The sequence below is a fragment of the Lissotriton vulgaris genome, chromosome 7 (assembly GCF_964263255.1).
Source record: "Lissotriton vulgaris chromosome 7, aLisVul1.2, whole genome shotgun sequence".
Classification (NCBI taxonomy): Eukaryota; Metazoa; Chordata; class Amphibia; order Caudata; family Salamandridae; genus Lissotriton; species Lissotriton vulgaris.
Window position 1 is genome coordinate 80,576,604 of NC_141695.1, and position 18,533 is coordinate 80,595,136.

Below are 18,533 nucleotides of genomic sequence, written 5' to 3' on the forward strand. Positions count from 1 at the left end.
TAAGTGTGAGTTTCAGCAACATTTTGAACACTGAGAGCCAGTGTGTGACCTTGTGCCTGCCTGCTGACACTGTGTGTCCTCTTCCTCAAGGTGAGTGGCCTCATTTTAAAAGAAGGTATGAGCGTTCATGGGGTGCTTAGTAAATGTTTGGTTTCCTAACTTTAACATATTTTTACCAATGTGATCGTATTATATGCGTTGACCATTTTATTGCCCAGACAACAAACTGAATAACATCTTTAGTGTAAAGAACTCACCAGTGCAAACTTCTCATCAGATCCGTTTTACAACATGTTTGCAGCTTGTGTGGGAAGAGGGGCAGGCGGTGTGTGCTGCAGGGTCAGACTCCAGTGAGTCACATGAGGTTTTTCAGCAGAAACATCAATGCACCGCTCAGATTGAGGGCTAATGTGGTTTTGCAACAAAAAGGGAACGAAGAACATGGTGTGTGCTCCGGTGTCAAATGTGTAAGATGAGGTCAGGCACCCCATATTGTTTACTCAAAGCAGGGAGTCATTTCTCATGGAAGGATGAGCTAATAACATGAATGAAATCTTCCCATCAAAACATTCAGGTGAAATGTTGCTTCCCCTAGATTTTCTGCTGCATCGAGGACTACGGGGCTTATTTATATGATTTTGGCGTAGGACGGTGGAGCAAGGCTGCTGGATGTCCCGCCCCATGCACCGTATTTAAGCGATACAGTGCATTCCTGTCCTTTCGCCCTGTGCTGGTGCTGTTTCTGAAGCCTCGCTCCAGCGCAGGCACCCTTGCGCCCCTGCATTGCAGGCAGGGTGGTTTTTTTGCAGGACGGGGCAACTTCCAGCCCAGAAAAACTATTCAAAGAGGCATTTTACTCTTCCTATGAGTGCTGAAGAATGCAGCCTACATTGAAAGAGGAACGAAATATTATAATTAGAATAAACATATTTCTCCTTGTTACGCCTCACCTTGGGAGACGTACGGATTTTGCGCTTTTCCAGGTTTACATCACTTTGTAAATCTGGGGCAGCGTCGAATTCCATGGATGTTGGGTGCGAACACCCACCGCAATGTCCATGGAATGGCTCCTGGGCACAGAGTGAGACGATGCTGCGATTTGCGCTGTAAGAAGCAACACAGGGCGGCTTTGCATGGCTTCATAGGTCAAAAAGCGTCATGCATGTACAACTATCAGTGGAGCAAAAGGGACGCAGGACTCTTGCAAATAGGCCACCAATTATTGAACATGTGCCTCAACCCAGTGAACAAAGCAAACACAAGGACATGATGGATGGGGAAACTGAAACTTTTCAGACACTCACCCCCCCACACAGATCTGGGTTGAATCCATCATTGTTCTTTACCTCACTTCACATCTCCAGGGCGCATGTTTCCGGTCAAGGGGGAACCTGGCCTGACAGTTCCGGTTGGGCTCTTCCCATGAGGCACAGGGTCAAGACTGATTTGCATATGTTTGGGTTTAAACTGGAATGGCAGGGTGAGCAAAATATGGATTTAGGCCCTGATCTCTGTACTGAGGTGAATGTTTGACATTGATCAGCATTCTGTCCATCAATGGTTCTTTTTGCATCAACCAAGTGTACATCAGTACAATAAATAGAACCCTTTATCCATGGAACACCCACAGTCATAGATGAAGTGTGCTCTGCGGCCACATGGCAATAATGATGTAATAAAATGTGTTTCTAAGACGCGGTCACAGAGCATCTGCCACAGTTCTTTACATTACATAAGGGTTTGCACCACACTAATTATTAATTATTTTGGCTTTCTAAATAAAATGGAATTAGGAACATTGTTTGTGCTCCAATGCCAAATGGGAAACATGGGACTATATTGTTTGGGAAAAGTCATTTATGATTGGTGGATGACCCAAGGCATTGGATGAAACCTCCCATCAGACTCCTCTGGTGAGATCTTGCTTTGCCCTTGAGTAGCAGCTGCATCGAGGACTGAGTCCTGTGCACTGCCTCAGCCTCCGGTCACCTGCACGCGAGGCAGAGACTTCATCCGTGGGACATCCATAAAATAAACAAGTTTGCTCTGCTACTGGACAGGAATGTGATGTGATTAAAGGTGCGCCTTTCATGGAGCCTCATGGCGTCTGTAATAGCCCTATTACTATTTAAAACATTTGAGGAGAATTTACATTTCTCTCTAATGCACTTTGTTGGCCTTTGTGCCGGTCTTTCTCTCCACATGCACCTCCTTAAAATTATAGTGGTTCCAAAAAATTCTAATGTTACTAAACCAGCGAGTGTGGCAAATGAGGAAAAAGTTTAAGAATTGTTTAGGTCTGCTTGCACTCAAGGGTGAAATAAATGTGTATCGGGTCGTTTTCTCACCATACATGGAAATCTTCCTGCCACAACAGTCCATAATTAAAAGGGTCAAATAACCCTCATTCTACATGGGGTTTTGAAGCTGAAAAAGGTAGCACAAACACAACTGGTGCACATAAATCTCTGTGTTTTACACCTACACATAAATCAAGTGAAAAATATATTGGTGCTGGGGCTTTTGCCTGAGACACAAAGTTGTAAATGGGCAACTGCGCAGTGACAACCGCTTATCAGTGGAAGACCTGGCAGCAACTTTTCTTGTAGGTCTGTGTGAGTGCGACAGTATTTGGTTGTATGTCTGCCTCTGCTGGCTCCATAAGCTGCTGGGGGAGGCATTAGTGTGGTGGTCTTCATACAGGTGGCCTGTGGAACCCTACGGCAGCCACTTTGATAGTAACAAGGCCATTGACAAACGGTGCAAGTAGATAATCAGTGATGCCCTCTATAAGTATAATGGTCCATATTTATCAGGGGTTTCTATTGCCTTGCGTCATGCAAGGCAACACTTGCCAATGCAGGCCCTTGAAGTCAGATCAGTTGCGTAACGAAACTTGAGGGGGCCCCCCTGCGAAGCACACTATTAACATACAAGCTCTGCCCTTTGTAACAATACTATCAAAAGCAGATTATTTAACTGAGGCAGCAATCAGAACAATGCCAAGGAGCGATCCTATTGTCTCAGGAAATACAGCAATCAGAATAATGCCAAGGAGTGATCCTTTTGTCTCAGGAACTGCCTATGGCTGAAGAACAACTATGAAGGGTCTGAAATAGAATTGACATTAATGGACAATAACTTGAAACTTTGAAAGACTAACCCAAACCTGCAATTCCAAAAACACTTGACTGACAATATACATGAGAAGTACACAAGATATAACTCAGTATCCTGCGAAAGGCAAGAGAAATAGACTGGTGAATTATTTGCATGCCACACACTAGCGACTGTCAAGGGCTGTGCATGATAATAACGTGAACTGGGGAAGCAATTTCAATTTCTACCATCATGTCTTTATTAGTAGGTATTGCAAATCAGGCAGGCAAACAACGCTGCAGAAGAGAAGTGTTTGAATGCTTCAGGACACCGATGCAGAGGTTTGTCTGTTTTAATGTATCATTTCTATAATGTAAACCATGCTAAATTCAAGATTTAAGGCACACATATTGCTGACAACTGCAAGCAACACCATAAGTAACATTACATGTAGCATAAAAACAAACCATATCAGCAAGTACCGAATGACAGTCTATACAAACTGTAGTAGGTAAAGCAAAAGAAAAAGTGGAAATGCTTTCAAAGTGCATAATAAAGCAATCACCAGGCCAGTAATATACATACAAAGATCAAGCACATTTTTGTAAAACAATCCACCTTTCTTCTTGCATCAAGGTGAAAATACTTTCAACGTGCATGGTAAGTCCAGCAGTATGCAAAAACGAAGCTAGGTTAGTCAAACAATTCCCCGTTTGGTGTGTGCATAAAGGCACATATATTTCAAAACATCTGGTAAACAACTACAACACCATACAATAATCAAACCATTTTAAACAAACAATTCCCTTTTTGAAGGCTCAAATATTTCAAAGTGACTAGCAAAACAATAACAAGTACAGCAGGCAATAGCAAAAAATCAAACCACTTTAGTCAACCAATGCCCTTTTGGTTTGTGCATGAAGGTGTAAATATTTCAAAGTGACTGGTAAAATAATAACAAGTACAGCAAGCAGCAGCATACATAAATCAAACCTATTTATTCAGCCTATTTGCCCTTTTGTTTGTGCATGAAGGCATACATATTTCAAAGTGCCTGGTAATAACAATTTAGCAGCGTAAACATCAAACCTGTCCAATCAAACCATGCCCCTTTTATTTGTGCATTAAGGTGCAAATATTTCAACGTGAGTGGTACAAATGATAAGAAGTTTAGCAGCATGGACATTAAAACCAGTCTTGGCAAAGTATGCCCCCTAAGTTTGTGCGTAAAGGTGCAAATATTTAAGTGACCAGCAAAACAATAATAGGCTCAGCAGCTAAATAAACAAAGCTGTTTACTGAAATGATGGCCCTTTAGTCTGTGCAAACGAAAGTGTCAAGGGGGTGCATTCACGTCATGTTAAACTGAATACATTTCTTCTAGCATCTATAAACGTATGTTCAGAATATCAGGTAGCCTATATATAAGCGAACAATATTTAAAGTATGATGTACTGACTGAATACCACATTACTTACTGTTCCCTCATGGGATTCAAAGGACAGATACATTTAGAAAAATCAGACTGTACTTGCAGGAGCCTGATAAAATTAATTGCAGAGTTTGAAGGCTGGTACAGCAGAAAACAATACTTAGAGTGCACACAAGGCTAAAGACTGCTTACACCAGGAGAAGTGACTGGCAAATTAGACTGGTGGCTGAATGCTACTACTGCTTGGTTCACTGAATTGGAGAGATGTACTTGACTGAAAGAATGTTTGCCTCTTTGCCTTTCTTCGTGCAAATTCTTCTGTTAGAGTTTTCACATTTAATTTTTTTTGTCAGATCACTCTCCGTCCTTAAAGTTGCAAGCCCCAACAGCCTTTCCTGCATTATTGTGCTTCCGAGATATTTCTTGATTAATTTTAACTTCGAAAATGACCTTTCCGCACTGGCTACGGTAACTGGGATTGTAAGCAAAAGTTTCAGTGCTGTTGCAACATCCAAAAACTTGCACAGAATTGCATGGTTTCTCAAAAATAAAAGTTCAGCCAGATCCTTAAGTTGTTAGTGCCACCTGAGATAATTTGGATTTGTTCTTTCAACACCGCTTGAAAGCAATGAGTTGTTGTGGAATTTATAGAGACAAGTCTTTTTCATAATGAGCTGCCAGGGTCATGGCTACTTCAACCAATTCCTCCTCACTAGCTCTGAGGATTTCTGAAGGCATCATGAAATTAATGCATTGGATTATGGTGTTCATACCAGCAAATCAAGTTTTTAACTGATGGAATTGATGCAAGAAGGTGAGTACTCAAGGGAGAGATACAAGAAGGAATGCAGGAGTTGAAGGCAGATGCAAGAAGGCATGAACTGAATGGGCTTCTGCAAGGAGGCAGGAGCTAAAGGACAGAACCAAGAAGACGGGATGGAGCGGTCTTGAATGTACTGTATTGTTATATTCATTAAGGGTCCACTATCCTTAAGTGGAGCACTGAAGGGCTTGCTTACATGAGTAGCAAGCTAAGATATTTGTAGGGTGTGTCGTAGGAAGGGTGTTGCATTTGTTTTGATGCTATTTGAGAAGTGTTCCCCTTCCATGTTGTGCATGAGGACCACTGACTGGGGTGCATGCAGCTTTTTGTGCAATAGGATGCAGCGCTTAGCAATGGCTTAAGAGGTGAGAGATATGCACACTATTTTGCTTTTCATCTCTCTGCAGGTCCCTTTATGGGATTTCTTTTGTTCACAATACCACCTTGGTGATTACTGCACTGAGTCGTCCATTCTAATATACTGTCCCTACTGTTTACCATCAATGGTCCTAAGTATGCATAGATTAAAGAGTGCACGGTGAGTGATGTAACAGTGTGAAAGTTGGGTAAGAGGAGCGACTGCAGGGTGAGTGAGGTGACCATATGAATTTGGCTGCAGATGTAAGTGCAGAGTTGGACGAAAGAATGCATGGTTAGTGATGGGCTTATTTGAGCGAGATTGCCTATTGAGCAGTGTGGGAGGGAAAGGTTAGTGAAGTGTGACATGAGAGCAGGGTGAGTAGTGTACTCGTGTGACTGCAGGGTGAACAGCGCAAGTGCTTCGCGAGTGCAGAGTGATGACTGAGTGCAGGATGAGCGGGTGAATGGTATGAGTGCATGGTGGTCAGTGTGAGTGCATTGGGATTGCTGCGAGTGCAGGGTGAGCGTAAAAGTAAAGGGAGAGAATTAGGAGTGAGTTTTCTGAGTGCAGGGCGCATTCCCGGACTCTTGAAGTAACTCAGTAAGCATCCTATTGACGGTGGCGTAGGATTTCATGTAAAAGTTACTGTTATTTTGGCATTAATAGGGATCAATCGAGGGTGTAGGAATTAATGTGCTGATCCTGCAACACATTTCTAGTCTTATGAACAGGGTTGCCAGCTCATTATTTTGATGGCCCATACAGGACAAAAAAAATCATTCACCTAAAGCTGTATTTTCAGCACTTATCTGTGCATACTTTGAACAGCACATATAAATAGAAAACACTTTTAATTGTGTTCTAGGGCTACCTACATGATCCATGACTGATAATTAAAGGGAACAAAGACAGAAAAGACAGAAAAATCACATTACAAATAATAAGAACATTTTTATTTATAACCCTATTTAGTGTCAAGACGCAGTCTTTCACGGTCTTTAAACAACACATTGCTGGCATTTTTCTTTTGGCAACCCTACTTTATATTCCTTTTCATTAAATGCATTCTCACACTACAGCAGTAAACGTAAATTTCAAATGTAAGGAATAGGCAGAGTGGGGGCCCAGGGCTACTGGAACCGGAAAAAAACTAAGCATCTGTAACCAGTTTACAAAGGTATGTAAATATGCAAATGGTCTCTGGCCTCGAGGCAGTTGCCTTCAATCCCCCTGCTTCTGTGCCTGAATGCTCAGGTCACCTGCACCCACCAAATGTGGCACACACCATTCAATACATGAGGCAACTTTATATAAAAATGTGAGCTTTTCTCATGTGTGACTACAACGTAGTGCTGTTTGCATTTTAATAGTGGTACATGCTCCCACTGCTGTATCTCAACCCTGACAAGTGGATGCGATCGGAAGACTGTAGTCCTTTCAGATATACATATTTATAGCCTTTCTTTCATGCACCATCAATCAATATATCCATGGATCAATCTACACATTATTTAAACTATTCATCCTTCACGCTTCCAAATCTATCTATACTTCACCCTTCAATTCATTCACCCTTTAACTTGATCTTTCACCCTTCCATCCAACATTTCAATATTCCCTCTATCAATTCTTCCACTGCTCTATTTATTAATTCTTTCACCATTCCTTTCACCCTTCCATCCTGACTTTTCTCTCTTATTTCCTTTCCTTCTAGTCTTTCTTTCTGTCTTTACTTTATATACCCATCTTCTATAATTCACATCCTTCATTTTTCTTTCGCACATAATCACTTTTTCTATTTTTCCCTTTTTCAAGTTGTTTCCCCGAATTTCTCTTTCTCTATTTCCTTGCTCCATGTCAGTCCACCACCTACACCCCTCTCTCATGATATTGCCTAACAGTATTATTCATCCAGAAACACAGGAGTAGATTGTTAGTCAGAGGGGATGTAGGGTGGGGCAGAAATGCTGGCAAAAACGGATTTTAGGGTTTGAAATAGTATACCATTTTCAGAATGACAGTCATGGTGAAATTGCTAACTGGACCTCTAGTTTATAAGATTAACTAAAATGTTCAAGTCACTTTTATTGCCAGTTAAATATATGCTGGAAAACATATCGTTAGAAGCAAAGTTGTGCTGAATTACAGCAACGGTGTAATAGTTATCTGGTGACATACCAGCGTGTGAGTTATACACACAGGCATTTTTATGTATTAAAGTATTTTACGCTATTACAACTATGATTCCAAACCCATAAAGTATTCGAGGTTGCAAACTTTAGTCATTAAAAAAATTCGATTTATGGGCATTGCTCGGCTAAAAACTCAATATCCCGAAATCATCCGTTTATCTGAATGTTGCCACATTTTTCAAACTTTAACTGCTCAAAGCTAATACTTGACATCTGTCCCGTTGCTCCCTCCTTGGGGTACATTCGCAATTTTCAATGGTAGTAATACACATTACCTTGTTACTTTTAGAGAATGCGTTGGCATGAGCGCTCCGCATTAACTAAGTAACAAAGCAGCATGTCGCTCCTCTGTCTGGACGAGTGCATTGCTGTACAGCCTCGTTCTTTGACTCAGCTAGTTTCCATGCTGCAAGCTGCAGCAGTGGGTTAATTACCGCAGAGGTGGGCTGACGGAGCCCGGTCGCCCACCTGCTCAGTTTCCAGTCCTGGCCTGGTCTGCAATATGTTACTACTCCCTTGCAATATACCCTGGTGGAGGTAAATTATCCCGAATAAGATTTTTTAATTGCCGCCACCACGCGACGGTGCACAACTACCATCCTCTCACAAACTGGTGCAATCATCTCCCGCAGAACCTACCGGGCCTTTATTTCATTTAATTTTACTCCCGGCCGGTAGGAAACAGCAGGGCTCCATGATGCCCGAAGTCTTAATTATAAAGGTTGGAACAGGTGTTCATTGCCAACATGGCAAATGGATTTTAGGCGTGGATGAGACCAAGAAATGGTAAGTGATATAAAGGAAAATCGTTATATTAAACAAGACCACAATAGGAAATACACTGATCTACCTTAATACTGTAGCATTTATGAGGAACACGTTACTCATATAATCACATAGCTGTAACCTAAGACCATACAAACCATGATCACTTTTGTTCCACACAAACTGGTCACTTGCTTGCCACTCATCATGTTTCCCAAGGAGTGCATGTTTTTTGCAAATGTATGTATTGCGCCTCTGTTTTTAAGCATCACACACCCACACCCACCCTCCACTCGCACTCTCAATGACCACAAAAGTGTCTGAAGAAAAAAATATTGCTGTTAAATGCAAGAATGTGAGTTTTACAGTCAGGAACAGTAAAGGGCAAACCCAGCCCAACATTTTTTGGGGGTGTTGAGGAGGGGCGGGGGGGTAAATGTCCCCCAGTTCCATCACCCCATATTTTTTAAACCCCTGCGAAGAGGTAACTCCTCACCTGGGCTCAGCTTGTGGTGTGGGAAACCATGTTTATTAAAGTCGACTTGCTGTTATGAGGCCTCACTTCCAGTTTGGAAGAACAAGGTGTAAATGCATGTTTTCCTGTATGTGGATTTTCTGTTTTCCTGCTTGTGTCTTGGTCATTTGGCTCTATGACTGTTTGCTAGCAAATGAATCTACTCTCTGCCTGTAGATGGTTTTGCTGTTTTCCTGCACCTGCATTTCCAGTCCACCTCTTTGTGAAGTTGCTGTTTCAATGCCTCTGTTTGACATTTCCAAGGATGTGCGCTTGGTGTTTGCCTTTAAATTGATCTACTGTTTGTCAGTATATGGGTTTATAAATTTTGTGTTTGTGAGTTTGCTGTTAGCCTGATGTGTGTCTGCAAATGGATCTACAGTGTCAGCATGTTGATTTGCTGTTATCGTGTTGCGGAGCGGATATTTGCCTTTTCATTCCATCCGTGTGGATTAACTGCTTGCACGTTTGTCAGCTCGCGGCTTCGCTTAAGTGTATTCTCTGTTTGGCCGTCTATGGTAGTTGCGAATGTGCATTTGGGGATTGCAGTTTGCCCGTATGCGTAATACGTGTATTAATTGATCTTGTATCTGAATTGTATGTACTTAACTAAGTAACAAAGCAGCATGTTGCTCCTCTGTCTGAACGAGTGCATTGCTGTACAGCCTCGTTCTTTGACTCAGCTAGTTTCCATGCTGCAAGCTGCAGCAGTGGGTTAATTACCGCAGAGGTGGGCTGACTGAGCCCGGTGCCGATCGCCCGCCTGCTCAGTTTCCAGTCCTGGCCTGGTCTGCAATATGTTACTACTGTACTCACTTGCAATATACCGCGGTGTGGGTGAGTTATCCAGAACAAGATTTTTTTTACTGTAGCCACCACGCGACGGTGCAAAACTACAATTCTCTCACAAACTGGTGCAATCATCTCCCGCAGAACCTGCTGGGCCTGTATTTCGTTTAATGTTACTACCGGCCGGTAGGCAGCCGCAGGACCCCATGATGCCCATATTATGATCTTTTCATCCCACATCCCCCCCCCCCCTCCCCATTCACCTCTGAGGCTCGGCTCGGATGCGGACCACTCTGGGACTGGGACAGACTCACCTGATGCCTGGCACGCTGCTTAAGCAGGCTAGCCAGGAGGGCAGGGGATAGTAATATTTAAATTATGGCAAGCGCCGCACGGTCCATTAGTCTCTGGCTGTGTTGTGGGGTGCCTCACCGGTCACGCGCACATTCAATTGCACTGCGCAATGCGCATGACTAACAATGGTCACCAGCCACACCCCAGGCCTCACTCTGAAGATTGCGCAGACGTGGAGACGTCTGCACACCAATTAATTAATGAAGAGGAGAGCTTTGGAGACCGGGCGTGGGCACATTTAATCAATGAAGAGGTCGTGGCCTGCGAGCACCGGCATTTAAATAGTGAAGAGGCCCTGCACAGTGCGCACCACTTAACTAATGACTGGCTTGGCTGACTGAGGGGCCCCTGAAGGCACGGGCCCCCCTAAAGGCGCAGGCCCACCCCGCAACGCTTGGGCTGCGGGGCCCTGTGTTACACCCCTGAGTCAGATTTACTATGCCTCGCAGAGCTACCTTGAATGTCTCTTTGTGGCCTAGAACAACAGGAGTAATGCCAGGCAGTGCAAGTCGCCGCCTTGACTAACTCTGCACTGGGAAGGCGTTCGGTGGGTGGAACATGGCTATTCCTGGCATTCACCCATCGTTTTTGACACATCTCCAGATTTACCAACACTAGTACACATAGGAATGCGTCAAAATTAAATGCCTTCGCAGGCAAGGCTTAATAATGAAACATATCTTTATTTCACCTCTTTGTTTCCTCTTTCTACGGCCGCCGCATTTTGCAGCACAAATAGAAAGAGGAAATGCCTCAGATGATTGTTTTTGTGCAGGAAGGTGCCCCTTGCAGAGCAGAAACAATCCTGCCTGTAACAGAGGCACCATGGTGGAAGGGTGCTGGTTTTGGCGCCAGGCTGAACTCAGTGTGCCAGCACAGAGGGAGAGCTGGAATGCACCATCTCTTAGTAGATACGGCTCGTTCATGCTCTCGCCATTTGACATAGAACAGCACAAGAAGTTGTCTTGCTGTGTTGCATTGTGTGAATTTTTGTAAATCTGCCCCTATATGTATAGTCAACCAAAAAACAGGCAATTTTCTCTTTCTACCTCTTCAACTGCTGTTACTGGTTGATGTGAGAGCACATTCTATGTTTGATTCCAGCATCTCTTGGACAAGGTGAAAACACTGGAGACATTGCTGAGGAGTTATCTGTGTGTTACCACTTTCTTTAATTTCTCCTGTTTACCTGGGTTAAAGGTTTGAAACATGGCATCAACGGTGGTTATAAAAGGAATACATGATGCATCTTTTGGGTTTCGATTGAGGTAGCTGTTTAAAGTGACGCTGGCAACTGGACCTCTGCAATGTGTGACAATTAGCTTACATACTGTTTCACAACTCCTTCAACTGAAAGTAGTAGACTGGTAACCGTCTGGTCTCCTTGCTTGATGACCATTTGCAACCCAATGCTGCTCCATTTTCATTTGAGATCAGTGCAGGTATTAGGGATGTCAGTGCAGTGACAAGTTAAAATAAAATGTAGCCAGAGCAGTGGAATCACTGAGATGCATGGAGGTGGCCTCCTTTGGGGTAGAGTGTTGATTTGGTTACCAGTGCTTTCAAATCAGATCTTGTGAAGAGGAAGCCTTTATGGGGATGTTCATAATCCTCAACTTCTGTGCAAGCCTCTGCATCAAATGCACTACACATCTGTCATCTCCTCCCACTGCACTTCAGTCCTCCACATTCTTCATCAGAATACAAAGCCTGGGATTCTATTCTGGAAGCACCACAGAGAGTCCGGCAGAACCTAGGGATGTTTTGGGTAGGGGCATCAACAACTGATTGTTAACCAATATGGTTAAAATCAGGGAAGTGTTGCTCAACTGACTCTTATAAGAGGCGGGCGCCAGAAGGAGAGAGCATTAAAAAAAGGATCACTGAGCCCTCCTTGGTAGGTACAAGTAAATATTTTTTAAGTGGCTCTACTAGTGCGTGAGCCTGTAAAACTGGTTGTGCGCCTGTATGTGGAGAAATATAGGAACATTATTTGCGTGTCTTTAGTTTGGTTTTCATCCTAAATATTGACTCCAAAATATAATCTGGCTGTAATATCATGTTAGAAATATTGTCACTACAAAATGGTCAAAGGTTGGTGTATTGATTTGTTTTGCACTTTTCCACAATAATATCACATTTTGTGAATATTGTTTACTATAATATGTTTCACTACGTCATATTGCTTTGCATTAAGTTTTTAGGCACTTTTGGTATCTATAGGGCTGATTCAAAAAACTAACTTAAGACAAAATCCTAAACTTACTACTTTTAGTATTCACAGAAGTTAGGATTTTGTTTTAAGTTTGTCTTAAGATAGACTTAATACAGAATTAAGACAGACTTAAGACAGACTTGAGACAGACCTAATACAAACTTAAGACAGACTTAAGGCAGACTTCAGACAAAATCCTAACTTCTGTGAATACCAAAAGTAGTAAGTTTAGGATTTTGTCTTAAGTTAGTTCTGTGAATCGGGCCCGTGGAATTTATTTTTAATTATTTTAAAAACTATTTCAAGAGTGCATGCTTTTTGCGTTGAATTTATAGAGCGGTTAGGGGAGGTTTTTTTAAACTGCACATAAATGTATGATAATTGATGTTTACTATTCATTTATTTATATTCTTTATTCGTTTACATGTTTAATAAACTGTTTATTTATTTAAACTTTTAATATTGTGCAATTGGAGTTTCATAAGGAATTGGTTGGGTTGTTGTTTTAAAAAAAATAGATGTGCATTGGTATTAGTTGATATATGCATTCACTCAAAGGGAAACAGGATGCATTTAAATAAAAAAATAAAAATTTGTTCCCTGGGACCACTGCCTTTTTTATTTTAAAGACAGTCACAAGGGGAAGGGGTCCCCTGGGGAACCCTTCCATTTTTGACTCCATTACCACCCTCTTGAAGAGGGCGGTAAATTGTGAGTGTTTTGCGCTTCAATTGAGGTCACAAAACATTCATACATGGGTAGAGAGTCGCTATTAGGAAGAGAACATCCCTTTCTAATAGCGAGTTGCAAAAAACTATTTTGCGAGTCACATTTTTTTGCGAGTCGCAAAATAGTGTTTGTACATGGCCATGTAGGTTTTTACGTGGGCAAACAGGTTGCAAACTTGTTTTCAGCACGCAAAAACTTGTCAAACATCTGGGCTCAAGTCACCTCAGTTCGGACGCAGCCATATGCAAATCAGTCTTGGCCCTGCTCCCATAGGAACAGTCTAATCTAAACTGCCAGGCCAGGTCCTCTCTGAACCAGAAAACAAGCAACCCAAATCTGTTCTTGCTATTAATAAGGCTCTGCCTTGGCTTATTTGCCAATGAAAATAATTTTGTCAAATCTGTTCCTGATGGAAGATACTTTGGAGTGCTACGTTTAGCTCATTGCATCTACGTAATTGTGCAGGACATCCTCAAGAAGTGTTACCTGTCACAGGATTTGTACTCAGACATTCATTGAAGCCCAGACACAGTTAAAGATTATTTTGGGTACTAATATAGTCCCTGTAAAAGCCTTCATACAGGAGGATTCAATCCACTGGAATATGATGCAATGGTTATATACTGCAAGGAAGAGGTGATGCTTTTTCCAAGCCATGGCAGTGGAGGTTGGCAAATGGGGACAAGCAGAGTGACTGTTCCATATGCTAATCTTTATGATTTTTTGACACAGGACGTCAGCAAGGAGGATTGTACCATGAACCTGCTATCCCATTGCTACACAAGCTGAAAAAAGTTGGAAAACATGCAGCAATATCAATCAATAAGCAGCTGCTTAATCCTTCATGTGAATAGAAATCAAAAGCTATAAAAAAGATTGTGTCCTCCAAAGAGGATATCTGTTCCACAATACCAGATCCCTAGGACAGAAATGGACTACCTATTTGCATTCCCTTTATTCTTTTTCATCACTGGATGTTTCCTTTTGCAGGATTTGGATCACCAAGAAAGTAAGGGAATGAGAAGATAAGATGTAACTTCAGGGCATAGAAAAACTGGATTGCTAACTTCAAACTCTGGTAAGTAGGGTGATGGGTCCATGTCCATAAGAATGTTCTAACTGCAGCTGCATCAGCATCCAGGGGAAACACAAAAGCTGCCAATTCAAAACACATCTTTTACTTAACCTATAATACCAATAGAATTGCTTTCACTGTCACCTTCTGTAATGGGTTGGTTTATGATGAACCTTGCAGAACTTAAACAGCGCAGAAGTGCAGGGAACTCAGACACTGAAAATGTCACCTATGGCAATGGAGAATATCGCTACAGACTACTTGGATGGTGTAACAGAAGCGCACTTGAATTGGCACAGGAAAAGGAACAGCGGTCATAACTAAGGGGACAAAAAAGTCAAGTAGCCAGTATATCCTTGAAAAGGGGAGTTTAATGCAGACTGTGCAGTTTTAATGCTCAGAAGCACCTGACAATCTTCTTGAAACATGGAGAGACCGATAATAATTCAAATGAATTAATATTTCATCCCAAAAAATTTAAGGGCTTGACTACACACAGTATTGGATGAAGGTAATTTCTAAAAAATCATGTGTTTTATTTCTATATTTGGTGTGCAGCTAATGTAAATAAACTAATACATTTAAATTAACCAGTCAGGACACAAATTGTTGGGCCTGGTGACTGGGGGGGTATATTTATCAATGGATTTGTATCACCCCTGTTTCATGCAAGGGGACACAGCGGGGACATAAAACCTAAGTGAGATTTATCAAGCCATGCAAGGCCACCTTGCCTGGACATGAGTGGCTTTATAAATTTGGAAAACACAAGGCACTGCAAATTGGTGCCTTGCGTTTTTTCATGCCTAAGGAAGGCATTCCATGGATGGTAAGAGGGTGTTTCCATGCATCCATCAATGGATTTTGGTGCATTTCCAAATGTATTAACACTGTAAATGTGGAAATGCATCAAAACCTTACGCCTTCCCAGTGGAGGTGAAACGAGGAGAAATATCTTTATTTCTCAGCATTGCTTCCTCTTTCTAAGCGTGCTGCATTCTACAGCACACTTATAAAGTGGAAAATCACTCTGAGGATTGTTTTTGTGCAGGAAAGTGTCCAATTCTACACACAAACAATCCTGCCTAACATAGGCACATTTTCACCATGGCATACGGGTACCTGCATTGGCGCTAGGCAGCCCTTTCCCTTTCACACGGTGCAACAACGTGGCTTGCTGAGCTGCTCTGTGCAAACGTTTGCTAAATGTGGCCCAGAGTCTTTAGTGGTGCCAAAGAAAGAACACTAATTCAAACGTAGGGCCAACCAACGACTCTGTAATGAGCAATGATATCTCAGTCAGCAATGGAAACCTCTATTTCCTAAGAAAGCAAGATACCTGCCTCCTATACCTAACCTATCATTCCTGTGATTAGCTGGCAATAAAGATTCAAAGGGACTGCATTGCATAAGTAATTCACTTCCACAGGAAAATAGAGATATAGTTGGTTATGTTGGGTTATGTTAGATCATGTCATTTCATGTCATAGCATTCCGTGTTATGTAAATTTGTAGAGCGCATCACCCCAGATGGTATTCAATTTCTTGTGGGATTCAAGAAATCAAGAGGAGGCTCACATGTGTAACACCAGATCATTCTACATGTTAAGAGCTGTGCAAGTGAAGGCTTTGCCACTGGATCTCACTTTCCTTATGTGTGTGAGCAGTAATCTGGCCCAGTGGAGGTGTATGAAGGGTTTGTGAAAGCAGAAGCAGATTCTGGATCTGAATCATGTAGTGATTTGAAGTATGGGTGAGGAGTTTCAATTGTGCTTGTTTGTGTATTGGGAGTCAGTGGAGCTCCTTGAGGTATGGTGTGATGTGTGCAATGTGGGAGGTTAAGAGAGAGTATCGTCGCTGGGATTTGGATAGTTTTTATTCTCCTGTTGAGTTGTTTGTTTATTCTGGTTTAGATGGTGTTCCCCATAGTCCAGCTTGCTTGTGACAAGTGAATGGTTGATGGTTTTCAAGCTGTTGGTTTGGAGGCACTTGAAAACCTTCCTCAGCATCTTCAGGTTGTAGAGGCATGAGGTATTGATGGCATTGAAATGGTCATGTCAAGTTTGCTGTTGATAATTATCCCAAGATTTTTGGACTGGGTCATGGGGATGGAAGTGGATCCTAGGTCTGCCGACCACCAAGAGGATTCACACAGTATTGCACTTTTTTAGAAAATAACTACTTTGTCTGCACCTGTGTTCATCTCCACTTGCCTGAGCCTGATCACGCTGATCAGGCTCAGGCTCTAAGAATTGTTTTTGTGCAGGAAAGTGCCCTATTCTACACACAAACAATCCTGCCTCACATAGGCACATTTTCACCATGGCATAGGGACCTGCATTGGCGCTAGGCAGCCCTTTCCCTTACACACAGTGCAACAACGGGGCTTGCTGAGCTGCTCTGTGCAAAAATTTGCTAAATGTGGTCCAGAGTCGTTAGTGGTGCCAAAGAAAGAACACTCATTCAAACGTAGGGGCAACCACAGACTCTTTAATGAGCAATGATATCTTAGTCAGCAATGGACACCTCCTTGTCCTGAGAAAGCAAGATACCTGCCTCCTATAGCTAAGCTATCATTCCCGTGATTAGCTGGTACTAAAGATTCAATGGACTGCATTGCATATGTAATTTACTTCCACAGGAAAATAGAGATATAGGTAGTTCTGTTGGGTTATGTTAGATCATGTCATAGCATGCCGTGTTATGTAAATTTGTAGAGCGTATCACCCCAAGAAATAAAAAGGATGCTCAAATGTGTAACACCAGATCATTCTACATGTTAAGAGCTATGCAAGTGAAGGATTCACCACTGGATCTCACTTTCCTTATGTGTGTGAGCAGTAATCTAGCCCAAAGGAGGTGTATGACGGGTTTGTGAAAGCAGATGCAGAATCTGGATCTGAATCATGTAGTGCTTTGATGTATGGGTGAGGAGTTTCAATTGTGCTTGTTTGAGTATTAGGAGTCAGTAGAACTTCTTGAGGTAGGGTGTGATGTGTGCAATGTGGGAGGTTAAGAAAGAGTACAGTTGCTGAGTTTTGGATCGTTTTCATTCTCCTGTTGAGTTGTTTGTTTATTCTGGTTTAGATGGTGTTCCCCATAGTCGAACCTGCTTGTAACAAGTGAATGGTTGATGGTTTTCAAGCTGTTGTTTTGGAGGCACTTGAAAACCTTCCTCAGCATCTTCAGGTTGTAGAAGCATGAGGCATTGATGGCATTGAGATGGTCATGTTGAGTTTGCTGTTGATAATGATCCTAAGGTTCTTGCCCTGGGTCATGGGGGTGGATATGGATCCTAGGTCTGCCGACCACCACGAGGATTCACACAGTTATGCAGAAAATTGTAGAAAATAACTACTATGGCTGCATGAATGTACATCTCCACTTGCCTGAGTCTGATCACGCTGATCCCCGCTCGCTCCCCGATCCACCGCAGTTTTACCATTTGAAGTAGAGGGAGTAGAGGTGGGTCGGAGGCGGAACTGAGAACGAGCTTCCGGGTCTCCCACCACTTAAGCCAGGTGGCAGCGTGGTCTTGCGGTGGACCTGCCAAAGGCACACCTAAGGCTAGCCCGTCCCGTCCGCGCCCGACCGGAACCAGGGGCCAGAACCCCTGCCCCTCCGTTCTCAATTAGAACGGTCTACTCACGCTACGAGCTGTTAAAGTTTAGGAGACCTAGTTATAAAAAATACTGTCAGCATTCAATGTTACCATTCGGAAATAAGCCCGGGTGCTCTCATTTAATGTTTAGCTTCTGCCCACATCCCAAATCACTCCCTGAGGTCCAGCATCATTACACATTTAGAATGCTTCTCCTTAACTGCAGATCCCTACCAAAACATTCCCTGGAGATTAAGATGCTCCTGGAAGATGAGGGTCCAGATGCACTATTCCTGACAGAAACATGGCTACATAGTGCATCAGAACCTGATCTGGTACAAACTCTGCCCGTGGGTTATAATATCAAGCTGAATGACCGCAATAAAAAGAAAGGCGGAGGTATTGCAATAATCCATAAAAAAATACTCTTAAATGCAGGGTTGAACCTAATATTATACAGACTGTGAAAGTCTTTCTTTTAATATGGCAAAATCTTTCACCCATTCCTTTGCTGGAGTCCTCATCTACTGCAGCATTGGTGGGCATATCTGCCAATACCACCCTCATAGAGGACTTCAATCCAC